Raw genomic sequence first — 17,701 nt, 5'->3', positions numbered from 1 at the left:
TGGGAAGGCATTGCTTGACATTGATATAGGACTGGGCAAAAGTGAGTACTGGAGATGCTGGGGATTAGAGCCAAGAGTGTGGCACTGGAAAAGCACAGAAGTTCAGGCAGCATCCGAGGAACAGGAAAATTGACGCCTCTGGCAAAAGCCCTTCATCATACAGGACTTCTAGGTAAGGGTTTTGCACCCAAATACTCCTTGCAACTTCTAACGGTGGTATTCCCATGAAACACTGCTATTGCATACAACAAAAAAAAACTTGCCGTTTAAAAGACCTTAACATGAGGTTTACAGTTATATTCATGGTTTTATTAAATCGGTTGTTAACATTGAATCTATTCAGTGCACTGCTGAAGTGTACTACGTAACTATGCTATTTATTGAAACCATTCTTCCTGGTGAAGTCAATAGAATCTACTTGTCTGCTTGGTGTCCCTTTCCTCTGGTGTATTTAGGTTAAAATGCATGTCTATTTCTTCAAATACCACCACAGCCTCAATCCAGCCAACACCACCTTTAATATTAGTCCTGCACACTTTGTTACTCTGGCCTTTGTTTAGATTGGCATCTTCCCTTCCACCCACACCTCCCTCTGTCCCTCACTCCCTAAGCCCAATCCCTCCCCTTCAGCACAGCACCCTGCATTTTGTTGGGAAGTGGGCCTTTGTGTTGTTAATATATTAGAGTGAAGAAAATTTCCAGTAATGTGACTTAAAATGCAGGAGTCAGACACTTTTAATGTCATGCAAATTCCAGACATGTTTCAGCTACAAAATATATCTTTGTCACCTAAAATATAGGTGCTCCTCTGAAATTATATACCCAGATATAATTGCAACAATGTAGTTTTTTTTTCCATTTCCAATATGTGATCGTTAATGTGGCACAAAGCTGTTGAATGCTGGCATTTGTGGGTGACACCGTCAGAAAGCAATCTGATTACCATGAATACATTCAAATGAAGAAGTGGGAGTTTACTTCGAGCAAATTATACAAAGATGTGCTCATGAAAGTTAAATTGTCATACCTTTCAATGATCACTGAATTTGCAGCATTGAAACAAGGGGAGGTGACAGCCTATAGATAATATCACTGGACTGTGAATCCAGAGATCCATGTAAATGGTGGAATTTGAATATAATAAAAGTCTGGAATTAAGAGTCTAATGATGACCACATGAATCCATTGTCGACTGTCAGGAACAAGTCCATCTGGTTCACTCGTGTCCTTTTGGGAAGGAAATCTGCCATCCTCACCTGACTTACGTGTCACTCCAGACCCACAGTAATGTGGCTGACTTTTAACTGCCCTCTGAGCTGAAATAACTCCATAGATGCTGGTTTCCCATCATCAAATCACTCCTTATTTACATGTGGAGAGTCTTTTACACTTTTACAGCTTCCTCAGAACCAGCTCTCAGAATTAACTGGATGTCTGACATTCCTGTTCTTTTTTTCGAGCCACTCCTGTCTATTTTTTCCCCCTTTTTACCCCCACACTACCGCCTAACTGCGGTAGTGCTTATTTTTTTCCCAGCACCCATGTTGTGTGCGTGCAGGTGTGAGACACAGTGAGAGACACAAGGTGCACGAATCTTTATTCAAATTTCCACCACCAGGAAGAAAGGAAACACCCGAGAGGCCAGTGACAAGCAGTGCCCTTCACATCAAAGAGCAATGCTGTGTGATCAAACAGTGGAGGGGAGGGAGGGATCAAATCAAAATAGAGTTGGAGGACATTCCTGTTCTTTTTTTATTTTTTTTTCACGCACTTAAAAGGTGCTGTCTGAGGAGGCTTGGTGAATTCCTGTAGTGCACTGTGTAGATGTTCACAGGGAGTCCGAGAGGAAAAGTCGGAACAGTTCAGTGGATTTTGACTCTTTTGTGTCTTCAAAAGAAAATTGTATTAATTCCTTACTGAGGAAAATGTCCGTCATGTGGAAGTACTTTTTTTTATAATATATTTTTATTAAGAAAAAATAGATTTTTAAATATTACAACAAATACAAAACAATACAATTCAAAACAGTACAAAAATAGTACAAAACTAAACCCAAATAATAAAAACAAATTTCCCAACCCACCCTCCTATACAAATGTATAAACATATATAGAGAAGTATAAAATTAAAAAAAACCTAAACTAGCTATTTAACTAACTAAATAAATACCTAACAACAAACAAATAAATAGTAATAGCTCAGCCCAGCCAAACAAAACACTCATACATTCACAGCTCCTCCTCCCTGGATATTGGACTCATGAAACACAATCGTTACGGCTATATAAAAGCCCTTGTTGGTGTGGCAGATAAATCTGTGTCCAGGTATTTCAAAAAGGGTTGCCATGTCTTGTAAAAATTCTCAGTTTTGTGGTGTGCCATATTTGTGAGAAATTCCAGGAGAATATTCTCCATAACAATCTTCCGCCAACCCGACAGGCCTGGGGGGGGGGGTTTCTGATATCCAACCGAGCAAGATATTCTTCCTTGCACAGAATGTAAGAATATTGAAAAGTTTTGCCTTATGCGAGTCTGCAGGAAATACAATTGGTAGGCCCAAAAGGAGCAAAATAGGATCCTTCTCCACCCCTACACCTAAAATCCTCTCCATTGCACCCACCACAGCGCTCCAATATGTTTGAAGCCTGTCACAAGACCAAAGACAATGGATAAGAGTACCCGTACAGACCTTGCACTTGGGGCATGCTGAAGATACCCCTGGTTTAAATTTTGACAAACAGTCTGGGGCTGAGTGGACCCTGTGGAGAATCTTCAACTGTAAAGCATGGGTCCTATTGCAAATTGATATATTCCTTGCATTCTCTCAAATATCCTCCCATGCCTCTGAAGAAACTTCAACACCCAACTCTCTTTCCCACATCTTGCAGAGTCGATCAGACTCATCTGAGGTGGCACCCCCCATTGGTGATATAGAGTACTGACAGAGAGTGTACTCTTAGCCATTAGTACCCCTCTTTCTATGTCAGATTTGTAGGGGTCAGTCAAAAGTGTGGTCCTTTTTTGAATAAAATCCCTAACTTGAAAAAAACGAAAGAGGTCTCTATTAGGTAACTCGTACTTCCGTACTAACAGATCGAAGGACATCATTACATCTCCCTCAAATAAATCACCCATGCAAGATATACCCCTAGCTGCCCAACATTTAAATCCTGAATCTATCATACCTGGTTGAAAACTCGGCATACCCACTAAAGGTGTAAACAAAGATGTTTTGCCAATATTACCTTCCCTCTGCCGAATTGCCCTCCGTGCTTTAACAGTATTGATGACTATTGGGTTATGGCAATATTCCCGAACTGTCCTCACCTTGTCCAAAAACAGCAAACTGGTAAGGGGGCACCTTGCCTGGGAGACTTCGATATCTAGCCATATTGAAAGAGGGATCCCACAAATCCAATCACTTACGTAGGTCAAAAGCGAGCTTAATCGGTCATTTTACATGTCTGGAAGGTCTACTCCCCCCAATCTGTGAGGCAACTGCAGTTTGGCTAATTTATTGAGGGGCCGTTTACGGTGCCAGATAAAAGAGCTGAACCAACTGTTCAGTCTCCTGAGTGTTTGTTTATTGAAAATCATGGGGAGCATCCGTATGGGGTATAGCAAACGAGGGAGAATATTCATGTTAATAAGTGCTATCCGACCCAACCATGAGACTGGAAGTGCCTCCCATCTTTGGAGATCATGTTTAATTTTTTCAAATAATTGAGTAAAATTGGCTTTGAACAGCCAATCCAGAACTGGAGTAATGAATATGCCCAAATACACAAAACCCCCCTGTGACCACCTAAATGGGAATCTATAGTCACTCTCAAGAGCCAACTCTTTCATAAGACCACCCATAGGCATAGCCTCTGATTTAGCAAAATTAATCTTATACCTTGAAAAAGCGCCAAACGCGTGAATGCATTGTATCAGGTAAGGCACTGAGACTGCTGGATTTGTAAAGAAAATTAGAACATCATCTGCATACAGCGAGATCTTATGTAATTTTGACCCCACTTCTGGAGCTGATATATTGAGATCCCCACGAATGGCCTCTGCCAACGGTTCAATCACCAACGTAAAAAGTAATGGTGAAAGGGGACAGCCCTGCCGGCTGCCCCTAGAAATATTAAAATTGCTTGATCGTACCCCGTTGGTAATGACCGCAGCGAGAGGTACACTGTAGAGAACCTTTACCCATCTTATGAAAACTTCGCCCAGACCAAACCGGTCTAGAGTATAGAAAAGGTACGGCCACTCAACTCGGTCAAATGCCTTCTCTGCATCTAAAGAAATCACCAATCCCTGTATTGAATTATGTTAGGCAGCCTCCTAACGTTATTGGAGGATCTGCGACCCTTTATGAAGCCCGTCTGATCCTCTTTAATAATAGAGGGTAACACAGTCTCCAGCCTTAACGCGAGAGCCTTAGAGAGGATCTTAAAGTCCACATTTAAGAGCGAGATGGGCCTGTATGAAGCACAGTCTTCCGGATCCTTCCCTTTTTTAAGGATAAGTGAAATATTGGCCTCTCTCAGAGATGGTGGGAGACAAACATGACTGTATGAATCATTAAACATATTCAGCCTCGGGCCTGACAGTATACTAATAAATTCCCTTTAGAATTCACTGGGAAGTCCAACAGGACTGGGCGTCTTTCCACTCTGAAGCTGCCTCACAGCTTCCTGCACTTCTTGCTCTGATAATGGGGCATTGAGAAAGGACTGTTGTTCGGGAGTCACACCCGGGAGCTTCAGATCTCTAAAAAAGGATTCCATTTTGGCCTGCCCCTCCTCACAATACTCAGACTGATATAATTTAGAGTAGAATCTCTGGAACGCCACATTAATCTTTTTAGAATCACATGTTAGGTTCCCAGACCCCTCCCTAATCGCTGTAATGGTTTGTGGGGCACTTCTCTTTCTGGCAAGGTATGCTAAGTATTTGCCTGGCTTGTCACCATGCTCATATAACCTTTGCTTTGCAAAAGCCAGCTCCTTCTTTGTCGTCTGCGTGAGCACGGAATCTCGTGCAGACCGCAGTGTCGTAATCCTCTGCAGTTTGACCAACGAGGGTCTGTTAAAATAGGCCTTCTCAGCTGCATTCAACCGTGCTTCAAGATGATGTTGCTGCTCACCCTTCTGCCACTTCCTACTTGTGGAATATGAAATAACTAACCCTCTGGCATAAGCTTTGGCAGTTTCCCAGAGAACAGATGAGCTATCAACCGAGCCTATGTTGATTTCTAGGAATGCCTGAAATTTCCTCGAGAAATACTCCACAAACTTGCTGTCCATGAGAATAAAGGGGTCCATTCGCCAGTACCTTGAATCCACTGTAACGTCTTAATTTTAACCATTAGGTACACTGGAACATGATCAGAGGTGGCAATATTACCAATCGTACAGGATGCCACCAGATCCAGGGTTACCGCAGGGGTCAGAAAAAAATCAATCCTCGTGTGACATCTGTGAGGATTGGAAAAAAATGTGACACCTCCAGACGTCCACCAATCCTAATTCCCCACACAAACCCAATAACTGTTTAGTTTGTGCAGAGGGTATCAAGGGACCTTTAGGCAACCTGTCTACTGTGGGGTCCATGAGGCAGTTAAAATCTCCCCCTCTAATGATGTGCCAAGACTTGAGACTTATCAGTTTAGAAAAAGCATCTACCAAGAATTTAAGAGGATGAGCTGGGGGACAATAAACATTTAAAATGCCATATTCTTCCCCATTTATCAAGGCTTTAAGAATTACAAACCTCCCATATGTGTCTTTAACACATTCCAACAATTTAAATGAGAGATTTTTCATTACCAATATAGCCACTCCCCTACTTCTGGTATTAAATGATGAAAAATAAACTCAGTCAAAGCCATTCTGCTGTACTTTCAGATGCTCCTTGTCATCCAAATGTGTCTCCCATAACAAAGCAATATCCACCTTCTCCTTTCTAAGACTCAAGAGTACCTTCTTCCTCTTAATTGGTGAGTGACTTCCCTTGATATTCCAGGTACACCATTTAATCAAATCATTAGCCATAATCTTCTGCAATTACATTTAAACTCCAGAGAGGAGGAACCCGAACCACAAATTTCTTTTACAGAATGATAAACGCATACCCAAGCAATGATATTTATACATACTACAATTGTTTAACTTAGGTTAGTTTGTCCACAAAGTCTCTTGCCTTCTCCGATGTGTCAAAGAGATGCATGGATCCATCTAAGGTGATCCGAAGCAATGCCGGATATCTCAGGGAGTACTGAATCCCAAACTCATTCAATCTTCTCTTGACACCATCATACGATTTTCATTTCTGGATCACCACCGCTGAAAATTCCTGACAAAACATGATCTTAGACCCCTTCGGGCCGTTGGATCCTTCCCCTGGAGTCTGGAAGCCTCCATGACTCTCTCCTTATCCCGGTAATGATGGAACCGCAACAGGAAAGGACGACGGCATTGACCTAGATCCGACCTCTGTGCTGAAACCTGGTGAGCCCTCTCTATCTTCAATCCTCTCATGCCAATCTCCAAGTCAAGGAATTTCGGAAGCCAATCTTCAACAAATTCTGCAGGCCACTCACCTTCCTTACCCTCAGGCAGACTGATGATCCGAATGTTTTTTCTCCTGCCCCTGTTTTCAAGATCATCCACTTGGTCACGCAAATTACGAACCTGTGTCTTCAGGGCTTGGGTCTCTTCCTTGAATGAACTGGCATCAGCTTCCACCACTGTGACCCTGTGCTCCACCTCACCCGTCCTCTTCTCCAGGTCTCCCAGCTGCTGCTCATGCTTCTGCAGCATGAGAGAGACTGGAGCCAGCTTCTCTTCAATCTGTTTCCCCAACATCTCACGAGATTTCGAGAGCTGGTTCACCAGGTCCTGGATAGTAATCAGCTCCGAGGCTGCTGCAGGCTGAGCTGCAGGTCCGGCCTCAGATGCTCCTCCTCCCTTTTTAGACATTTCTGGACAGCTGAAAATACAGGTAAGTCAATTTTTAAATGTTTCTTGGGGCTCCACAATCTTTCAAACACCCCAAGAAATCCTGATGACCTGGGTTGGGTGGGTTAAAGGACCGTCCTGCTCCTGCTGCGATGCGAAGCTCTGCAGTGTGATCTTCTCAGATCGCCACCATCTTCGATCCCCCCGGAAGTACTTTTAATATTAATACAGGTCTGTGGTATCTTCTGTTTTAGATGTTTCCCCAAGGGGTGTCTTAAATAACGCCACAAAGGTCAGTATCCCATCACCAGGTCACCCCTTATTTCCATGTGTATAGTACATGACACTGACCCAGCTAACTCAAAGCAGGCTGTCAGAGTGAGCAGAAGCCCTGACAGTCGTGTTTTTTTTTATCCCCCACACTACCGCCTAACTGCGGTAGTGCTTATTTTTCCCCAGCATCCATGTTGTGTGTGTGTAGGTGTGAGACACAAGTTGCACGAATCTTTATTCAGTTTTCACCACCAGGAAGATAGGAAAACACCCGGGTGGCCAGTGACAAGCAGTGCTCTTCACAAAAGGGCAATGCTGTGTGATCAAACAATGAAGGGGAGGGCAGGGATTAAATCAAAATAGAGTTGGAGGACATTCCTTTTCTTTTTTTTTCTTTTTTTTACACTTCTATTTATTTATTTATTTTTTAAATAAAGCCCCACACTACCACCTAACTGCGGCAGTGCTTATTTTTTCCCCAGCATCCATGTTGTGTGTGTGTAGGTGTGAGACACAGTGAGAGACACAAGGTGCATGAATCTTTATTCAATTTCCACCACCAGGAAGAAAGGAAAACACCCGAGTGGCCAGTGACAAACACTGTCCTTCACAAAAGGGCAATGCTGTGTGATCAAACAATGAAGGGGAGGGCAGGGATCAAATCAAAATAGAGTTGGAGGACATTCCTGTTCATATCTGTAAGCCAGTGCTCTCTGATTGGACCAGATTAACAGCCCCAATCAGGGAACTCATATTTTATTCCACCTGGCTGACCTCGTTACAATCATTACATCCCTCCCCATCTGAGTCCGAGGACATGGACAGGTTTTTTTTTAATGTAGCTCCTCCCTGAGATGTTTAAGCACAATATCAGGTTCCTTCAACTCTGCCTCTGATATGGGTGATGTCTAACGCACTGTAGCTTACTCCTTGTGCCTGAAGCATCTTGGAAGAAATCCATTCTCCTCTTGAGATGGCAAAGGCATTGAGGCAGTGACATCTGCCGTGTGCATCCCAGATTGTAGAGTACCTTCAACAGAGAGGGAGAACCGGAGAGTTCTTGAACAGTTGGAAAGGCAATTGAGGAGTCGGGCATGTTTTGCTCCCACACTGTTTGTGGGTTTACAGCTTTGATGTGGTGCAGGACCGTCATACCTACCTGAACTTTATATGTCACTGACTATGCCTCTTACCCAGGCAGAGGCATCCTCGTGGTTCCTGCACCAAACTTGAAGTGAACTGTCTCTCTTGCTTTGTGGAGTCTTTTGTCCAATACGTTTCCCTTATAAGGCATATGCCCACCTGGGAGAAACGTCTAAGGACTATGTCCAAGTTTCCCAAGTGCTTCGTATTAGTCTTTCTAAATATTAGCATGTCATCTAGATAAATGGCGACCTGGGATCGACCTTGTGAAATGTTCTCCATCATCTGCTGAAAACTTGTACAGGCAGATGACACCCCAAATGGCAGTCTCATACATTGGTTCAAACTCTTATAGGGGTTAATTGTAGTGTACGTCTGGGAATCCTTATCTTACCTCAGTTGCACATTCGCATGACTCCTATCTAGCTTTGTGAAGGACAGCCCACCTTGCCAACTTTGCATATAAATCCTCTATGTGAGGGATTGGGTATTTATCCAGCTGTGCAAAGTGGTTTATCATTTGTTTAAAATCCCACAAAAACAAACCAATCCTTCGGGCTTCACAGTTGGTGGAACCAGTAGTGCCCATTCTGCAAATTAGACTGCTATTTGCTTGTTTTTTGCCTGTGAGGCAAATGGCAATGGGCAGCCCTTGCAGAATTGTGGAATTGCTTCCTGGTCAACATGCAAGGGGACCTTGATGCATTTGATAGTCTCTAAACCTTCCTGGAAAGCTTCCAGTTTTTAATTAGAACTTTTCTCAGGCAGCCATTTTCTAATTGTAAAATGTTCAGCCTATCTAGCTGAATCTTTCTCAACCAATTTCACCAAGCTTGGGCCCAAGCGTTTCTACTACAATCAGTGGTAGCTGAACTAGCTGCTTCTCATAAGAGACTGGAACCAAAATTGTACCCTTAATCTGTAAAGGTTCCCTGGTATAGGTTCTTAGTCCATCCAAGGCCTTGTGCAAAAATAAGGGCTGGAGATCAGAGGAAATTATGCTAAAGACTGGTTCTGCGATCACTGAAATGGCTGCGCCTGTATCAACCTCCATTAGAGCCAGGTGACCATTTAACCAGATGTTTATTTTGATTGATTCTGATTTGGATGTCACGAAGCAATTTAACTGTTCCACACCAGATCTCAGTGCACTTTCTAGGGTGTGCACTATCTTGCACACCACCCTATGAGTTCTCTTACTCAATTCAGGTCAAGTGGGACTCTTTCGCTGTCTCGAATCTGCATACTGGCAGCAACTACAATAGCTTGCCAACCTGGACCCTGAAGAAAATTTTAAACATTTGGCCGAGGCATGGATTTCTTTTGGGATTTTGGTGTAGGCTGACCTAGAGGCCCTCAATTCAGGATATGTCCTGAGTGAGGCTATGAAATTGCCTTCACTGAGGTGCTGTTCTCTAAGCTCAGTCAGACTGGCAAGGAATACCCTGCAACTCATGTGCTCCACCTGCTTCATTTTCCAATGATAAAGCCAGTTGTAGTAACTGTTTAACATCCAGTTGGGCTTCAGTTAGTTGGTGCTTTTGCAAAATTACATCATTAATCCCACATACCAAAAGGTCTTTCAGCATCTCATTAAGGGATAACCAAATTCACAAGGCTCTGCCAGTCATCTTAAACTTAGTCAAGAATCCTAGTATGGATTCCTCATATTCTTGAATTGCTGAGTAAAACTGATTGGCATCTTAGAATTAGAGATGGTTTGGGGTTGTAATATTCCTTAACTAAATCCATCAACTCTTGAAAGATTTTAACATATGGTGCCTCAGGAAAAGCGAGGCTCCTAATAACTGAAAAAGCAAGGGTCCACAATTTATGAAAGGAATTATCATTGCTTTTCATCTGCCCTAATAACAATTAGGCAAAAGTAATGCATTCTTTCCACATACCGGGCCCAGTCTTCGATAGCAGAATTGAATGAGTCAAGCTTCCCAAATAACAGCACACGGCAGAAACTCTTACCCAAACTCAAATATGAAATTGCAAGCAAATTTCTTTGGGAGCATACTTTTCTCTCATCACCACTGAAATAACTACACAGAGGCAGGCATCCCATCATCAATTCACTCTTTATTCACACATGGAGAGTCCTTAACACTTTTGCAACTCCCTCAGACCCAGCTGTCAGAGTGAACAGGATGTCTGACATGCCTGTTCTTATCTGTCAGCCAGGGGTCCCTGATTGGACCAGATTACAGCCCCAAACAGGGAACTCATATTCTGTGTGGTCCACCTGGCAGACCTGTTACAATTGCTGCATGGGCAATAAATGTTGGCCTAGCCACCGATACTTTCATCCCGTGAATGAATAAAAAAAGAGTTTGTCCCAATTGGCCAATGATGGTGTTTATGCTCCCATGAGCTTCCTTATATCCTACTTCATCTAATCCTTTCTGCATTGCCTTATTTTCCCTCTCTCATGCATTTATCTTGATTCCTCTTAAAAGCATCAAAGTTGCTTCAACCAGTAGCTTTAGCTGACTCTTGAATATGATACTGGTATTACTGAGGGGACACTGAATCAAATTCCTTTTTGGAACATTTTTCCAGCTGGCTTCAGATACATGGAATGGCACATCTTCTAAGATCTGATTAATATTATTACTGCACGACATTGAAAGTCTTTTTTTTAATCTGATAAAGTATTGACAAATGAACCGGATGCTGTAAAATATCATTTTTGTGGTATTTTGCACTTCAAGCTGCATAGCTTGTTTAGAGTTCATTGCAGGGGCTAAAAGATAATCCTGTAAAGACTTAATTCATGTTTTGGTCTTGGCAAGGCTAGTATTAAAAGGAGGTTAAAATGTTGACTTTGTTCTTCCTCTCTTTCCTTTGTAGCACAACAAAGATCCCGTGGTAGCAGGTCATACTATAAAAACTGTGCTTTGATCCAAATTACTATTGACAACACAATTTTTTAAAAAATTAAATATGTCTGACAGGGAACATAAAACTGTGCTTTCTGTGCGGGATGTTTTGATTAGATTTACACTATTTGCATTTGAGTCCATTTACTCATAAAGATTACCGAGCACTAGAGGGAGCTGTTTGAGAATAAGGGTTCTCTCATTTAAGATGGAGGTGACAAAGAATTTCTTCTCTCAGAGGGTTATTAATCTTTAGAATTCTCTCGCCAAGGGAGTAGCAGAGGCTGGACCAATGAATATGTTTAAGGCAAAGTTAGGAAGATTTATGGGATTTACGTGGGGTGTCAGAGTTATGGGGAGCAGGCAGGAAATCCAAATTGAGGGCATGATCAGATGAGCCATGATTTTTCAGATGAAATCCAAATCCTAATTTGGGAAAAAAAATCAACACTGGCCCTGCAATCTTGTTGCAGAGCTGACGTTCAGTACTTCTTAGAGCACTGAGCAGAATCGATTATGTAAAACCTGCAGCATCCAGGTTTGCAGGTGAACATTAAATTTGATCTTTTTGTTGCATTTGCTTTATTTATTTAGTCACATGTTGTGACCTTTACTGGAAGCCAGCAACATTTCCTGCCTGTTGATGCTTGAGAAGATGGTGGTAACAACTGGGTAGCTTATTATGCCATTTTAGAGGGTAATTTGGAGTCAACTTCATTGTAATCACATAAATTCCAGGTCAGGGAAGGACAGCATGCTTCTATCTAGCTAGGCCAGCATTTACTGACTATCTCTAATTATACTGTAGTGAATTGACTCTTGAACCACAGACATTCAAGAGGTAGGTACACCCACAGTGTTGACAGTAGGTGTACAATGAGGGAATGGCAATGCAATTCCAAATCAGGATACTGTGTGGTTTGCAGGGGAACTTGCAGGTGGTGATGTTCCCCTATGTTTGCAGCTGTTGTCCTGCATGTTCAGGGTTTCCCAAAGTGGGGTCATGACCCCCACGTGGGGTCACAAGTTGAAATTTTGGGGTCCTGAGTTTTGAAGCATCAATGGCCACCATGGAACAATCACCAAGTTATACCAGTTGCCCAGCTGTCCTCCTCCACTTTCAGTTCATATGAGGGATATGAGGGAAATTGTTAAGCATTGTTTTGGTGGTAGAGGTCACAAAGTTGGAAGGTGCTGTCAAAGGAATCTTGGTAAATTTCTGCCGAACATCTTGTACATGGTATGCATTGCTGCTAGTGTGCTTCAACAGTGGTTGAAGGTGTTAAATGTGCAGCAAATTAAGTGGTGATTTTGTCCAGGGTGGGGTTGAGCTTCTTGAGTGGTTACACTCATCCAAATAAGTGGGAAGTATCCTATCGCACGTCTGACTTGTGTAGATAATGGACAAGCTTTGGGAATCAGGAGGTGAGTTACTCACCACTGGATTTCCATTATCTGACCTGTTGCTGTGGCCATAACTTTTATTTGGCTAGTTCAGTTCAGTTTCTGATTAATGGTAACCCTAAGGATGTTGACAATGGTAAAGCCATTGAATTTTAACATTTATTTAATTAATTGAATTTAAATTCTTCAACTGTTATTATAGGGTTCGAATGCAGTTCCATTAATCCAGGTCTTGGAATTGCTATACTTGAGTAACTTAATTACTATGCTACAGTACCCAATATGTCATCTGATATATATACATCCAGCAGTTGTTGCTCTGCATTGCAACCTCTGACATGCGTATATGCACGCATTTTTAAAATGTATTATTTTCAATGGAATTACCTCATTAGCACCAGCAGGAAAATCAAAATATCTACCAGTCTATTCTCTGTCCTCAAGGCAAATTATAACTGAGTAAGGAAAACTAGAACAAGTGGCAATGTATTTTCAGATCAGTATATTCTGCTTGTCTGTACATGGTCTGTATGCCCATTGGGTATTTATTACCATTTGTACTTATGAAAAAGCTTGCTGCAAGAAAACACAATCTGAAAATACAACAAAACATTTAAAGCTCTGAGGTGAATGTGAGAGATCCCAAAGTACTGAAGAAGAGCAGGACTACTGTCCATTATTTGCCCCTAATCTAATAGCACAGTCAGGCCTGGGATTGTTAGCGTAGCTGGTGTTTGTGGAAGTTTGTGTATGCTAAATGGCTGCCATGTTTCAGACATTGCAATATGGCTCAGAGAGAAAAAAAATCACAATTTTGTAGATACAGCTTTGAGATTTTCTGAGGTCCTGAAAGGTGCTACATAAATGTAAGTCCATATTTTCTTCTTTAACATGATATTCAGTAATCTTTGTAGTTATAATAATATATGAATAATGACTTATACCATTCTACAAGGTTGTACAATTTAAAAATTAATAATTTAGTGGATTGTTGGTTATATCACTGTGAAAGACAAAGCTCACACTGCAGAACCTCACTGACTGGGAGTGAGGATCAGTGAATCAGATGGGGAGGTCAGTTAACACACTCGATTTTCTGGTTGTTGAAATTAATGACCGGAAAATCGGCAGCACTGTAAATCAGGCACGCTGATCTTTACATTCGAATCTGTTCTGTGCTTCTAGCAAGCACAGCCCCAAGGCCAGAATCTTGTCTCACCACATTGTCCCTTTGTATCCCTATTCTAACGTTTTCTCAATGCAATGCCTTGAGTTTTTTTTAATGAAGCAAGGGACAAATTCCACAATAAGGCAACAATAATAATTTATCCATCAGAATTGGAAACAAGAAAATAGAGTGTGAACCTCCATCTTAGGCACATTCTTTTGATTGTCAAGCCCCACAGAACACTGGAAAATCCAGAATTTATTTTCCCAAAAAGAATATGTGCCCTTTGCAGCTTTTACTTTGCTGCCTGTGTCTTTAGATTAGATTAGATTAGATTAGGTTACTTACAGTGTGGAAACAGGCCCTTCGGCCCAACAAGTCCACACCGCCCCGCCGAAGCGCAACCCACCCATACCCCTACATTTACCCCTTCCCTAACACTACGGGCAATTTAGCATGGTCAATTCACCTGACCTGCACATCTTTGGATTGTGGGAGGAAACCGGAGCACCCGGAGGAAACCCACACAGACACGGGGAGAACGTGCAAACTCCACACAGTCAGTCGCCTGAGGCGGGAATTGAACCCGGGTCTGTAATTTATTTGCAGCAAATTCTGTTCCCAGTTCACCTTTGTGCTCGCTGACCTACACTGGCTCCTGGTCAAACATTGCCTTGATCTTAACATTCTCATCCTTTTTTCCAGACTACACTATAGCCTTGCTTCTGCTTATCACTGTAATCTTTTCCAACTCCACAGTCGTCCTCAAACTCCTTCACAAGCTTAACCCATAAGTGAAAGGCTTACAAAACAACAAACGTGAGAAAATGTTGTGTATGACAGAACAATAAAAACAATGTTCAGTACACATGATTGTACAACCTTGGTTAATTTATTGAATTGTGTTGCCTGTTCATTACTCAAGTCCAATAGCTATTTAAAATAATTGCATTATTCACACATTTATCTTAAACAACTTGAATACTGAGTTAAAATGTTAAGCATGAATGTAAGCCAACCCATTAACAATGCAATACAATAATTTTAGTGCAGGATTTCAAATTGAAAGTTAACCTTATGAAGCAAGATACATAGATTTATAAATAGGAGACATTTTTTATACAACAATCCAACTTTAAACATGCTGCAGTACTTCATGAAACACAAGCTTTTACTTACTTAGAAGGCCAGAAAATAAATGAAAAGTCTTTTAAAACATTTTCATTTCGACTCAGTAAAAATGAAGGGCTCCGAACTACTCTTCGTATCTTAACATTTTTTTTTGTTTGTATTTCGCAATTTTCTGGCGCATTTGTTCCCATGTTTAGTTTGAACAATAATGCCTTTCACACTAACAGAGTTTGGTAATTTCTAAATTTCAACATTTGGAAAGCAAGCAGCAAAATGTTTCCCTGATGGACATATGTGTCTTTCTGAGGACAGTTTCCATGACATGCAGACAAATAACGATGGATCATTATGATTCATTAAACCGGAGCTTGGCCAGTCTCCACATGTAGAGGGCTCACTTAAGAGAAACAGAGAGAAAAAAAATCCCTCACCCTTTCCCCTGGGTTAAACAACAAGGAGTCTCAGAAATCCAGAGTGTAAAGGCACGACAGCCACCCATCTAACCCCTGGAAGTATTTTTCTTTTACTGTGGGAGATATAATTATGATGTTATTTGGGAGACACATGATGGGAGGGAGCTTTAATAGTTTAATCCCACGTTATAATAGTATTTTATTTATTTTCCATTTTCATTCTTTTTAAAGTTAGATCCTCTTAAAGGAAGTAGGAAGCTATATTGATTACATGGTTTCATTCAGAATACGTAGATAGTCTGTGCTTTCTTAATTATAGTTTGTCCTTCATTGTGGTATTCCAATAAATATATTTTCTTCAGTATCACAGATGTATTCGTGTAAAGATATGATTGATTCATTTATAATAATCAGGAATCAAGTGTAATTTCAGCTTGTGTTTGAGGTGAATAAACATGCATTCAAAGCTTCAGAGAAATTCAATAAGCATATGGCTGTATGCTTGTCTTAAAATTATATTCCTGACTATTCACAGTTTATAGAGTGCATTAAAGTATTAAGTTTACTTCTCCGTTGCAAGAGACCTGCAGTTAGGAAGCCTTTATTACAAAACCAATTACGGTAAATTTTGTTAAATACCATTTCAGTCAAAGGTTTTCTTCATTGAACATTCTTTAATGGATGCAATAACACAAATGTTGCTGGCAATGGGGCTTTGGATTTGTTCAGTTATTGGTTGACCTTTGTCCTTGTGTTCCTCAACTTTATAAAGTAACTTTCTCAGCCTGAACCATAACAAATAGTAGTGCAGCATATGGAGGGTGCAGCTCTGCAATACTTATTTTCACGAATGTTCTCATTGTTTCTAAATGGTCGTGCTGGGGTCTTAATAAATGAAAATGGTGTGATAAAGTCCCAATTTAAATCACTTTCCATTCAAATATGGCAGCTTCTTTAAAATATCCAATTACCTTAAGGATTATTGAAAATGAGTAAAAATTATATGCTACCTCATTATTTCTACTCTTACACACATACTCCACGAACATTTTTAGGGGTAGCGCTCGGAGATTAAGAATATCTGCTGAAATGGTAGTTCTGATTCTGAAAATGTTTAAATAGAAATAATCAAAGGTGAGTTATAGCACTGTACAGCATGGAAACAGACCATTGAAAATTTCAATTGATGAATCTGTGATTATTTTCTTTGGCAGCTTGTTCCATGGTCCTTGTGAAGAAAGTTTGTTGTTACGTTGTTTTGGAAAAAATAGCCGTCATAGTTTGTGTGGATGCTAACAACTTGCTTCTGTCAATTCCATACAATTCCATTCTACATTTTATGGAACATTGTCTGATTTTTCTCTCCCCTTTTGCCACAGTGATTCCCATTCCAAATTTTGGATGAAGGATGTAACACTGGTATATTTCCCAGAGTGATTCATACAGAATCTTGCAGCACATTTGTGGATTACTTCAGTCTTATTTATATCTCTAATCATATACAGATCCCACACGCAACTTGCGTTCTCTAAGACCGGATGATCAAATATTTGGTAAGAAAGATCTCTCATAATTTTATTGCAAAACTATAGATTCCTCCTGAGAAATCTAAGAATCTTGTTTGCTATGGATGTTGTCTGTTGAATTGGAATCCCCATTGACTATTGTTGTTCAGAAGAACTCCAGTTGGTCATCCTTCTGATAAAGGGTTGCAATGCTTCAAAATTGCATGTTACCGGCTCGTCATTGTTGATGCTACCAAGTATTTAGTTGATGGGAAGTATGACTCAGGGTAGGAGGAGTACTTACCACAGGATCACCCTACTCATGGTGGAAATCATCAGCTAATGAAATAAATATGCTTCTCAGTATGTCAAGCTGAGATCTTGAAAACCTCTAGGTCAGCTGCTAATGTCTGAACTTTCTAGAATTTGATGTTCAGCCAAAGCTAAACATCTACCTTCCAATCATCCTGACAGATAACAGATGCATTCCTATTTCCTCAACTGCCAAAGCATCTCATTAATTAGCAAATAGAAATGTGTGCCTGCCAATTGATGCCGATGCTATCCAGTATGTGGCATGGATATCTGGTATCTCTGTCAAGTAGCTAGTTATTAATAAAACATGACTGTTACCATGAATCCATTCAGAATTGCAAGTCAAATAACTGCTCCCACTCTACTGGCAGAAATGTATTGTAGTATGAGAAGGTTGCATCACTTATGCACACTTGCGTATAGACAATCCATTGCTTCACTTGACAGCTCATAATTTTCTACCTATTCACATTAGTGGACAAAAAGTTCCAGGCCAATGGTTGAAAATA

At 40.9% G+C, this 17,701-nt stretch overlaps 2 long non-coding RNA genes across 2 annotated transcripts in view; one reads left to right on the top strand and one right to left on the bottom strand.

The window, feature by feature from the left end:
- Nucleotides 1-17,701, bottom strand: part of LOC122562730 (uncharacterized) — a 319,752-nt gene that overhangs the window by 169,635 nt on the left and 132,416 nt on the right. The gene's annotated exons all lie outside the window — the stretch shown is intronic.
- Nucleotides 16,839-17,701, top strand: part of LOC148145400 (uncharacterized) — a 64,179-nt gene continuing 63,316 nt past the window's right edge. Inside the window, exon 1 of the long non-coding RNA XR_015761305.1 lies at nt 16,839-16,925. This is a non-coding gene — a long non-coding RNA (uncharacterized LOC148145400). The remainder of the gene's footprint in view (nt 16,926-17,701) is intronic.

The sequence above is a fragment of the Chiloscyllium plagiosum genome, unplaced genomic scaffold (genome assembly GCF_037043375.1).
Source record: "Chiloscyllium plagiosum isolate Xiang-an unplaced genomic scaffold, Cpla_swu_hap1 HiC_scaffold_24, whole genome shotgun sequence".
Taxonomy (NCBI): Eukaryota; Metazoa; Chordata; class Chondrichthyes; order Orectolobiformes; family Hemiscylliidae; genus Chiloscyllium; species Chiloscyllium plagiosum.
This window is presented reverse-complemented; position numbering and strand designations above follow the sequence as displayed.